Here is a 12,252-nt window from a genome sequence, read left to right on the forward strand (position 1 = left end):
TCCATGATGTATATGTACAGTATTTTCTTGATTCAGTCTACCATTGATGTGCGTTTAGGTTGAGTCCATTTCTTGGCTATTATGAACAATGCTGTGAAGAACATACGTGTGTGTGTGACTTCATGGTAGAATGATTTATATTCCTTTGGGTCAAAAGGTAATTCTACGTTCTTTCAGAAATTGCCAAACTACTTTCACAATGGCTGAACTAATTTACATTCCCAACAGGAGTGTGTAAGTATTCCCTATTCTCTGCAACCTAACCAGTATCTGCTATTTTTTGACTTTTTAGTAATAGCCACACTGACAGGTGTGAGATGGTATCTCATTGTGGTTTTTAGTTGGACTTCTCTAAATGATTAGTGATATTGAGCATTTTTTATATCCTCGTTGGCTGCATGTAAGTCTTTTTTGGAAAAGTATGTGTTAATATCCTTTGCCCACTGTGCAAAAGCTCTTTAGTCTAATTAGATCCATTTGTCATTTTTCGCTTTTGTTGACCTTGCTTGACCTTGCTATTGGCATCTTCACCATAAAATCTTTTCTGGGTCCTATGTCTAGAATGATATTTCTTAGGTTATTTTCCAGATGTTTTATGGTTTTAGGTTTTACAGTTAAGGGTTTAATCAATCTTGAGTTTGACTTTTTTATGTAGTATAAGGAAGGGGTCCAGTTTCAATCTTTTGCATTATAGCTACACAGTTATTTTAGCAACATTTACTGAACACGGAGTTCTTTCCCTATTGCTTGTTTTTGTTCATCTTGTTGAAGATAAGAGGTTTTAGGTGTGTGTCATTATTTCTGGGCTCTCTACTTTGTCCCATTGGTCTATATATCTGTTTTTGTACCAGTACCATGCTGTTTCGGTTACTGTAGCCCTGTTGTGTATGATTTAAAGTTGGGTAGTGTGATGCCTCCAGCTTTGTTCTTTTGCTTAGAATTGCCTTGGCTATTCGGGCTCTTTTTTGGTTCCATGTGAATTTTAAAATTTTTTTTCTAATTCTGTGAAGGATTCCATAGGTAGTTTTATATGTGAACAGCACTGAATCTGGAAATTGCCTTGGGCAGGATGACCATTTTCATGGTATTGATTCTTCCTATCCATGAGTATGTAATGCTTTTCCATTTGTTTCATATCTCATTTCTTTGAGCAGTGTTTTGTAACTTTCATTGTAGAGATCTTTCACCTCTGGTTAGCTGTATTCCTAGATATCTTATTTTCGTCGCTATTATGAAGGAGATTGCATTCTTGATTTGGCTCTCAGCATGAATGTTGTTGGTGCATAGGAAGGCTACTGAGTTTTGTACCTTGATATTATATCCTGAAACTTTGCTGAAGTTGTTTATCAGATCAAGGAGCTTTTGGGACAGAGACCATGTGGTTTACTAGATATAGTATCACGTTGTCTGCAAGCAGGAATAGTTGGAGGTTTTTTTCTTCCTATTTGGATGTCTTTTATTTCCTTCTCTTGCTGATTGCTCTGGCCAGAACTGCCAATATTATGTTGAATAGGAGTGGTGAGAGAGGGCATCCTTATCTTGTGCTGGTTTTTAAGGGAAATGCTTCCAGCTTTTGCCCATTCAGTGTGATCACTGTGGAGTTTTCATAGAAGGCACTTGTTATTTTGAGGTATATTGAGAGTTTTAACATGGGAGTTAAAATTTATCAAAAGCCTTTTCTGAATCATTGAGATAATCATGTGGTTTTTGTTTTTAGTTCTATGTGATGTGATGTTGAACCAACCTTGCATCCCAGGGATGAATCCTACTTTGGTCATGGTGGATAAGCTTTTTGATGTGCTGTTAGATTCCATTTGTATTTTGTTGAAGATTTTTGCATCAATGTTAATCAAGGATACTGGCCTGAAGTTTTCCTTTTTGTGTGTGTATCTCTGCCAGGTTTTGGGATCAGGATGATGCTGGCCTTATAAGTAAGGGAGGGGTCTCTCCTCAATTCTTTGGAATACTTTCTGTAGGAATGATATGAGCTCTTTGTACATCTTGCAGAACTGAGTTATGAATCTGTCTGGTCCTGGACTTTTTGTAGTTGGCAGGCTTTCTATTACGAATTTAATTTCAGAACTTTTTATTGGTCTGTTCAGGGATTCTGTTTCATCCTGATTCAATGTTGAGAGGTTGTATGTGTCCAGGAATTCATTGATTTCTTCTAGATTCTCTAGCATAAAGCTGTCCATAGTAGTCTGAGGGTTTTCTTTGGTTGGTGTTTCTGTCAGTTTGCTGGTAATGAACCCTTTGTCAATCCTGATTGTACTTATTTGTAGCTTCTCTTTTTTTAGTCTACCTAGTGGTCTATTTGTCTCTTTGTTTTTCAAATACCAACTCTTGGATTCGTTGATCTTTCATATGGTTTTTCACATCTCAATTTCCTCCCATTAAGCTCTGATTTTGATTAGTTCTTTGCTAGTTTTGGAGTTGGTTTGCTCTTGTTTCTCTAGTTCTTCTAAGTGTGATGTTAGGTTGTTACTTTTAGGTCTTTCTGACTTTTTCATGTAGATATTTAGTGCTGCAGACTCCTCCTTAACACTTCTTTAGCTACATCCTAGAGATTCTGGTATGTTTTACCTTTGTTCTCATTCGTTTCAAATAATTTCTTGATTTCTGCCTTAATTTTGTTGTCTACAAAAAGGTCACCATTAGCATATTTAATTTTCATATAACTTTGAGTGATTTTCTTAGTATTGATCTCTATTTTTATTGCACTGTGGTCCAAGAATATGGTTGGTATAATTTTTAAGTTGCTGAGGATTGTTTTGTGTCTGATTGGTCAATTTTGGAGTATATGCTGTGTACACGTAAGAAGAATGTATATTCTGTTTTGGGGTTCAGAGTTCCAAATATGTCTATTAGGTCCATTTGGCCAAGTGTTGAGTTTAGGTCTCAAGTATCTTTGTTAGCTTTTTGCCTCAATACTGTCAGTGGGATGCTGAAATCTCCCATTATTATTGTATGGAGTCTAAGTATCTTTGTAGGTCTTTAAGAACTTGCTTCATGAACCTGGGTGCTTCTGTGTTGTATGCATAGATATCTAGGATAGTTAGATCTTGTTGAATGGAAACCTGTACCATTAATTATGGCCATCTTTGTCTTTTGTGACCTTTGTTGGTTTGAAGTCTGTTTTGCCTGAAACTAGAATCGAAACCCTTGCTTTTTTCCATTTGCTTGGTAGATTTTTTTCCATCCCTTTACTTTGAGCCTATTGGTGTCATTGCATGTTAAATGGGTCTTTTGATGACAGCATACCTTTGAATCTTCTTTATCCAGCTTCCCACTCTGTGCCCTTTGAGGCAGTTAGCTTGTTTACATTCAAGATTAACATTGATATGTGTAGATTTGATCCTGTCATCCTGTTCCTAGGTGTTTTTTTTTGTTTGTTTGTTTGCAGGCTTGTTTGTGTGGTTGCTTTATAGTGTCAATGGTCTATGTATTTAAGTGTGTTTTGGTAGTGACTGGTAACGGTCTTTTCTTTCCACATTTAACACTACTTTCAGGACCTCTTGTAAGGCAGGTCTGGTTGTAAAGAACTCCCTTAGCATTGTCTGAAAAGAATCTTATTTTTCCTTTGCTTATTAAGCTTCATTTGGCGGGATATGAAATATGTGGTTGAAAATTCTTTTCTTTAGGAATGCTGAACATAGGCCCCCAACCTCTTCTGGTTTGTAGGGTTTCTGCTAAAGGATCTGCTGTTAGCCTGATGGGGTTCCTTTGTAGATGACCTCCCCCTTTTCTCTAGCTGCCTTTAACATTTTTCTTGTTTTCCATCTTGGAGAATCTGATGACTATGTATCTTAGTGATGGACTTCTTGTGTTGTCTTGCAGAAAAGAAGTTAATTGTACTCAAATTACACCACAGTTAAAGGGATATGAGCCCACACAGATGAGAACAAACCAGTGCAAGAACTCTGGCAACTCAAAAAGCCAGAGTGTCTTCTTTCCTCCGACCAACCACACTTTACCCCACAAGAATATGGAGAAATGCAGAGCTGCTACCAATAGGTGTGACTGATCCAGAGTGCTACAGCTGTGTCATGGGCCTAAACCAGGGGGGGGCCCTTCCTGGTGATGAGCAGGAGGACAAAGGGCTCACAGGGGAGACCAAATGTGTTCTCTCTCAGTGCTCTGAATTTTGAATATTGGCCTGTCTGACAATGTTGGGGAAATTTTCATGGACAATTTCCTGAAATGTCTCCTAAATTGCTTGTCTTCTCCCCCTCTTTCCAGAGATACCATATAAATCATAGATTTGGTCTCTACATAATTCCATATTTGTCAGATGTTTTCTTCACTCTTTAATTTTTATTTTTTCTGAGTTTGGAGTACATCTTCAAGCTCTGAGGTTCTTTCTTCAGCTTAGTCCTATCTGCTATTAATATTTGTAATTGTATTAAATTCTTGTAGTGTGTTTTTCAGCTCACACAGATCAGTTTGGTTCTTATAATGGCCATTTCATCGATCACTCCTGTATTTTATTGTAATCCTTAGATTCTTTGGATTGGGTTTCAACTCTCTCCTGAATCTTGATGGTCTTCATTCCTATTTATATTGGAATCCTATTTCTGTCATTTCAACCATTTTAGACTACTTAAGAACCCTAGTTGGGGAGCCTAGTGCATTTGTTTGGAGAAAAGATGCTCTGGCTTTTTGAGTTGCCAGAGTTCTTGCCACTGGTTCCTTTTCATCTGCGTGGGCTCATGTCCCCTTCACTGTGGTGTAACTTGAGTACAGTCAGTTGATTTCTGGATGTTTTCAGAGGGCCCAAGGCTTTGTGCAGGGTCTTGACGCATAGCTGAGTTCTTGGCCTTGGTTTCACGGGGAGGTATATTAGAGTATTTTTGGTGTCGGAGTTTGGGCTGTGATCCAGTAGATGGTGCTTAAGCATAATGGCCAGTACATAGGCCCTTGTTCAGCCCCATGGCTCCTCTATTTTCTCACAATTGCAGCCTTGCTCCCTCTCAGTGCTCTGAAAGTGTGGGCTCCTCTTCCCCTTTTAGTGCTGGCTGCAGATCTCAGCTTGGCACTCCTGGGCTACAGGCCACTCCTCTGGGGTGACTCAGGCTTTTTATGTTCCCTCAGCCTGGAGGCAGCGTGGGCAGGGACCTGGCAGTGTTGTGGAAGAGGGCCTTTCACTTGTTTCTTGGGCCCCATCCCAGAGAAATGCAGAGCTGCTACCAATAGGTGTGGTCAGCCCAGAGTTGGGCAGCTATGTTTGGGCCCAAACCAGGGGGCCCTGCGTTGGTGACAAAAAAAAAAATTCGTGTCAATAATATTCCTTGTACTTAAAATTACATTATCTTTTTAAAACATCTTTTTCACTCTATACATTTGTGAGTGCTATAGATAATTTAACACATAGATGTAATTAAAAGGAGAAATAAAGTTATAAAATAAATCCCACCACATTTACTATAAAATTTTCTTTGTAAAAATTTTATTTTGTTTTACAATTTACAATTGTATATTTATTTTGTTATTTTGTTTTACAATTTACAATTGTATATTTTTATGGGGTATGGGGTGATGTTTTGACACATATATACATTGTATAGTGATCAAGTCAGAATTAAAATTTAAAATTTTCAAAATAGGATTTTGAAAATTGTTTTTAATTGACAAATAATTGTATATATCTGGGGGGTACAGTGAGATGTTTCAATACATGTACACATTGTGGAATGACCATATCATGATAATTAACATATCCATCTCACATACTTATATTTTTGTGGGAGAAAACGATATTTTTAATATATAGATACATAGATATATTAATACTGTAGATTAGAATCATGCTGTATATAGCTCTACATCTGCATAAATATTGTGTATATATTTTCAGTTTACTTTTTAAAAATATTGTTTTGAAATATAACTTCATAATATTTTACCTTAATAACAGAATCTGAGTTTTCTTATTTCCAGTGTAGATTTCTTCCAATTTTTTACTAATCTAAAACAATACTATAATGAATATCTGTGTAAGGAATTCCTTTATTGTATCGGTTATTACATTTTTATTAAACAGTTAGTGTCCCTTTCATATTCATATATTCGGGTTTGTACCCCATCAGGGATCTACCCTGACATACCACAAAAGGCAGCACTGGTGTGTTCACTGACTCACAGCAACACTGATAATCACACATTTTTTGCCTCTCTGTTATTCAACAAATTAATGGACATTTTTGTGCTTTTTATCATTGTCTTATTTTGTATGTATCAAGTCTTCCACAAATTGTTTACTAACATGTTTGTGTCATTTTAAAAACTGACATGTCTGTCTTATTAATATGCAAGAGAATCTTAACATATTACTGATGCTTACTTTGATTTGTCATATGAACCATAAATTTCCTAATTAGAAAAAATTTATTCAGAGATTGTTTTCATTTTTCAAATACTAATTTTACTTTCCATGTTTTCTTCATTGCCTTTGCTCATAGTTTAGCTAAATCTTTACCCATTCATGTGTCTTGTTTTATATTTTCATTTTCCATATGTAAACTTTTAATCGATTTGATATTTTAAATTAATGTGATAACAGGACCTAGTTTCACCTAACTTTTTACTAAATTTTCCTAATAATTTACTGAGTAATGCTTCCTTAGTTCAGTGAATCACAATGGAAAGTTTGAGACTTGTATTTTCCCAGAATTGTGTTGCAGTCATGCCAAGGAACCACACATTTCATTGGTTAATTTTTTACCATAACCATTGACAATCTATTGAGGAGAAATAACTCTTCTGTTTTCATCAGATTATGGCACTAGAAATTTTCAGTGACTTTGTTGAGTAACATTTAATAGCTTCATATGCAGGTTTCAGTTCTAAGTAGACCATGGCTTCATTAAGGCTGACCCTGATTAGTATACATGAAACGTTTGAACTTGTAAAATAAACTTTTGAATTTCTTTTAAAATGACACTTTAGTAAACAATTCACTACCTAACTCTTCATGCCTTTGAATGTGATTTTAAAAATTCACAGCTGAAATACGAAAAAAGTGTATAGTAATATTTCTGCAACAAAAGTCACAAATACAGTAATGTGGTGGCTTCTTTAGTGTGGGTGTGTGTTAACATGCAAATTCTACAATAAATTTATAGCACAAGATCCTTGTGGCTGAATAGAGCACAATGATAATTTAAGCATCTTCAAATACTCAAGTTCTGTAGAACTTAGTATAGTTCCCTTCAACTCCAGGGAAATGTTGTGCCTCCTAAATTTACACAAGTCTAATTTTTTTTTCTTAATTTTTTAATAGTTTCACCTCGGAAGTGTAAGCAGCTTACCTGGGTTGGAGGGCTGGCCAGGTCATGGGCCGGCCTGCCCTGGAATCCCCTGCACACCTTGCTTGTCTGCAGCTCTTCTCTCAGGTTCTCCCACGTAGTGCGTCTCCAGCTAAATACAAGGCATGATGTAGAATTAGGAAATCGAAAGAAAGGTGCAATCATGTTTTTCCATGAAGGGAAAAAGCATAAGGAGCACGGAGGAAACTGGGCTTCTCAGGAGGTCCCTGGGCTCTTCTATCCTTGCAGGTAATTAGGGGCTAGTCCTGAAAGGTTACGAAGACCAAGAGAATTGTTTAAAATGTTTCCTTAGCTCAGTTCATTTACTGAAAACAACCATTTCAACAGTTTTCAGGTGATCGTTTTAAATTAACTATATTGAGAGGATTAAGTAGTGGATTTGCCGATTATAAATTCTAAATGTTGCCAGGCACTGGTTTATTCACTCCACAGTCAGGTGCCTGCTTTGTGCCCGTTCCTATGCTGGTCACTGGGGGCACAGTAAGGACAAAGGAGAGGCAGAAAGATTTAAGACAATATCCTTTATCAGTCTGAATTAAATTGCATGTGTCATTAGATAACTAAACATAGGAGAGACTGAAGAATTCAAAGCAAGGTTTACAGAAAAATCATGGAGATGAGGTTCTGATGTTTAAGAGAAATGATAAAAACAGCCAAATTTGGTCTCAGACGTGTAACGATGGACAGGACAGAATATACAAGACAAGGCTGTAAAACATTTCATCACTTGTGCTATGAAAGCTATGTAGCATATATAAAGGATCCAAAAGGCTTTAAATACATTTTAAAACTCATATCTGCCTAAAATACATAGATAGCTAGGAAGGAAACACATTTACTTAAATAAAATATTTAATTTTAGGCAACATCATATATCAAAAGTAAAAAGAAAGCTAAAGCAAAATAGAAAACATATCTACCAAAATTATGAAAAGTTGGTTCCCTTGAAATAAAGTTGCAATGAAATCTGGTATTTCTCTGTAATAGAATTCAAATGCTACATGAGGGTCAAAGGAATCGGTATAAAGCAAAAATAGAAATCAATACTGACGTGACAGATGTTAGAGAATAAATAGAAGATAAAAGTAAAATATATGTTAACAAATGAAGAGAAACAGCTTAAAATAATGAAGAACCAGAAAAAGAGGCTTAAAAATCCTGAGGAAAATAATAAAAGTTAGATTAAAAAGTGTCAATGGATTTGGAAACAAAAAGGGTCAAACATAAATATTGTGGTTGAAAAATACATGTAAATGATTAGAATGACTCCCATGGAGTCTCGCTGATTGCTAGCACAGCAGTCTGAGATCAAACTGCAAGGTGGCAGCCAGGCTGGGGGAAGAGGGGTGCCCGCCACTGCCCAGGCTCGCTTAGGTAAACAAAGCAGCCGGGAAGCTCGAACTGGGTGTGAGCCCACCACAGCTCAAGGAGGCCTGCCTGCCTCTGTAGGCTCCACCTCTGGGGGCAGGGCACAGACAAAAAGACAGCAGTAACCTCTACAGACTTAAATGTCCCTGTCTGACAGCTTTGAAGAGAGCAGTGGTTCTCCCAGCATGCAGCTGGAGATCTGAGAATGGGCAGACTGCCTCCTCAAGTGGGTCCCTGACCCTGGAGCAGTGTAACTGGGAGGCACCTCCCAGTTGGGGCAGACTGACACCTCACACGGCCGGGTACTCCTCTGAGACAAAACTTCCAGAGAAACGATCAGACAGCAGCATTTGCGGTTCACGAAAATCTGCTGTTCTGCAGCCACCACTGCTGGTACCCAGGCAAACAGGGTCTGGAGTGGACCTCTAGCAAACTCCAACAGACCTGCAGCTGAGGGTTCTGTCTGTTAGAAGGAAAACTCACAAACAGAAAGGACATCTCCACCAAAAATCCATCTGTACATCACCATCATCAAAGACCAAAAGTAGATAAAACCACAAAGATGGGGAAAAAACAGAGCAGAAAAACTGGAAACTCTAAAAAGCAGAGTGCCTCTCCTCCTCCAAAGGAACACAGCTCCTCACAAGCAACGGAACCAAGCTGGATGGAGAATGACTTTGACGAGTTGAGAGAAGGCTTCAGACGTTCAAACTACTCCGAGCTACAGGAGGGAATTCAAACCAAAGGCAAAGAAATTGAAAACTTTGAAAAAAATTTAGAAGAATGTATAACTAGAATAACCAATACAGAGAAGTGCTTAAAGGAGCTGAAAGCCAAGTCTCGAGAACTACGTGAAGAATGCAGAAGCCTCAGGAGCCGATGCGATCAAATGGAAGAAAGGGTATCAGTGATGGAAGATGAAATGAATGAAATGAAGTGAGAAGGGAAGTTTAGAGAAAAAAGAATAAGAAACGAACAAAGCCTCCAAGAAATATGGGACTATGTGAAAAGACCAAATCTACGTGTGATTGGTGTACCTGAAAGTGACGGGGAGAATGGAACCAAGTTGGAAAACACTCTACAGGATATTATCCAGGAGAACGTCCCCAATCTAGCAAGGCGCAGGCCAACATTCAGATTCAGGAAATACAGAGAATGCCACAAAGATACTCCTCGAGAAGAGCAACTCCGAGACACATAATTGTGAGATTCACCAAAGTTGAAATGAAGGAAAAAATGTTAAGGGCAGCCAGAAAGGTCGGGTTACCCACAAAGGGAAGCCCATCAGACTAACAGCTCATCTCTCAGCAGAAACTCTACAAGCCAGAAGAGAGTGGGGGCCAATATTCAACATTCTTAAAGAAAAGAATTTTCAACCCAGAATTTCATATCCAGCCAAACTAAGCTTCATAAGTGAAGGAGAAATAAAATACTTTATAGACAAGCAAATGCTGAGAGATTTTTGTCACCACCAGGCCTGCCCTAAAATAGCTCCTGAAGGAAGCACTAAACATGGAAAGGAATAACTGGTACCAGCCGCTGCAAAATCATGCCAAAATGTAAAGACCATCGAGGCTAGGAAGAAACTGCATCAGCTAACGAGCAAAATAACCAGCTAACATCATAATGACAGGATCAAATTCACACATAACAATATTAACTTTAAATGTAAATGGACTAAATGCTCCAATTAAAAGACAGACTGGCAAATTGGATAAAGAGTCAAGACCCATCAGTGTGCTGTATTCAGGAAACCCATCTCATGTGCAGACACACATAGGCTCAAAAGGATGGAGGAAGATCTACCAAGAAAATGGAAAACAAAGGCAGGAGTTGCAATCCTAGTCTCTGATAAAACAGGCTTTAAACCAACAAAGATCAAAAGAGACAAAGAAGGCCAGTACATAATGGTAAAGGGATCAATTCAACAAGAAGAGCTAACTATCCTAAATATATATGCACCCAATACAGAAGCACCCAGATTCATGAAGCAAGTCCTGGGTGACCTACAAAGAGACTTAGACTCCCACACAATAATAATGGGAGACTTTAACACCCCCACTGTCAACATTAGACAGATCCACAAGACAAAGTTAATAAGTATACCCAGGAATTGAACTCAGGTCTGCTTGGTGCAGAGCTAATAGACATCTACAGAACTCTCCACCCCAAATCAACAGAATATACATTTTTTTCAGCACCACACCACACCTATTCCAAAACTGACCACATATAGTTGGAAAATGTACATGCAGACATGTTTTCAAAATGTGATATAGTATTTTCTATATCTAGATATGTCCCACAAAAATATGGTACTGTGTGTGTCTAAGTTAGAATTACTAGGAAATCTAGGCAAAAATATCACAATATATAGTGGTATTAGGCTGATCTTTGAATTTTATTTATATGAAATGATAAATAGAGCAATACTTAACAATATTTTAGTGGAATATCTTTTAAAGAGCAAAGCCATTCTTTAAGATTTAAGAGAAAGGAAAAGTAGAATAGCCATATATGTTACAAGAAAACAGGTTGAGGACAAACCTTAACCCACCAAGGGATGCCTGGAGAAACTATAATGAAAAGGTTCCTGATAATATGTAAAAGCATTTAATAAAAACACATGAGAAAATGACTCTATGAATAAATGAAGGTATGACTAACAGAAATGTAACAAACTGAGACAATATAGACTGTGATAACAACATAAATCTAGAAATTGGGGAGATGGATGTGGAAATGACTAATAAAGATGTCTCCTTTTACCAGTATTTACATGTCTTTAATTTTCTCTTATATCTTCACAAAATCCATACCTTCCTTGGTAGACCAACCGCTTTACAATTTATACTTGATGCATCAGTTAATACAGATATATGATTAAAGTATAGGGATATGCTAAAAGGTTTTAAGAGGAATAATGTAACTGAAAAACTAAATTTGAGTGCATGGTGCAGAGAGTGGCAAAAGTGTAAATGTACTTAAAATAGTAATTAGATATTGTGGAAAAACTTGAAATTGACATTTGAGCACATTATTTGAAATAGAACAGTAATCCAAAGATCTAAAAGAAAAATGTGCTCTTCTTAAGTAGGAAAAAAAGGATAAAATGAAAAAGTAAAAAATTTTAAATTTTAAAAACCAAGCTCTCAAACACAAACACATAATTAACTATACATGAGGAGAAATAAAAAGGAAGTTAAAGGAAGCATAGCAAAAATAAGGTGTCAAAAGAGACCAACCATTTCTAATTTGCATAAATCGAAATTGCGTAATTTGCATAAATTGAATGGACAGACCTATTGAAAGAAAGGGTTTTGAAGTAAAGGCAAAACCTAAATGTGTGTTGCAGAAGCCGAGGATACTGTAGTTGGCTTGCTTGTTTTCATCCCAACTTCTTCAAATGTGTCTTCTTTTGACTGGTAAAGCTGGAAAACTAAAATCCATGTATACAAACTCCCTGGTATCTGAGATTCACCTGTAATTTAGGTTCTATTGATGAGGTGCACGTGAGGAGATTTAGATGGTAGAAGTGTGGAGGCCGCCTTGTTCTTTG

Source organism: Pongo abelii, chromosome 1 (assembly GCF_028885655.2).
Source record: "Pongo abelii isolate AG06213 chromosome 1, NHGRI_mPonAbe1-v2.0_pri, whole genome shotgun sequence".
NCBI classification, from domain to species: Eukaryota; Metazoa; Chordata; class Mammalia; order Primates; family Hominidae; genus Pongo; species Pongo abelii.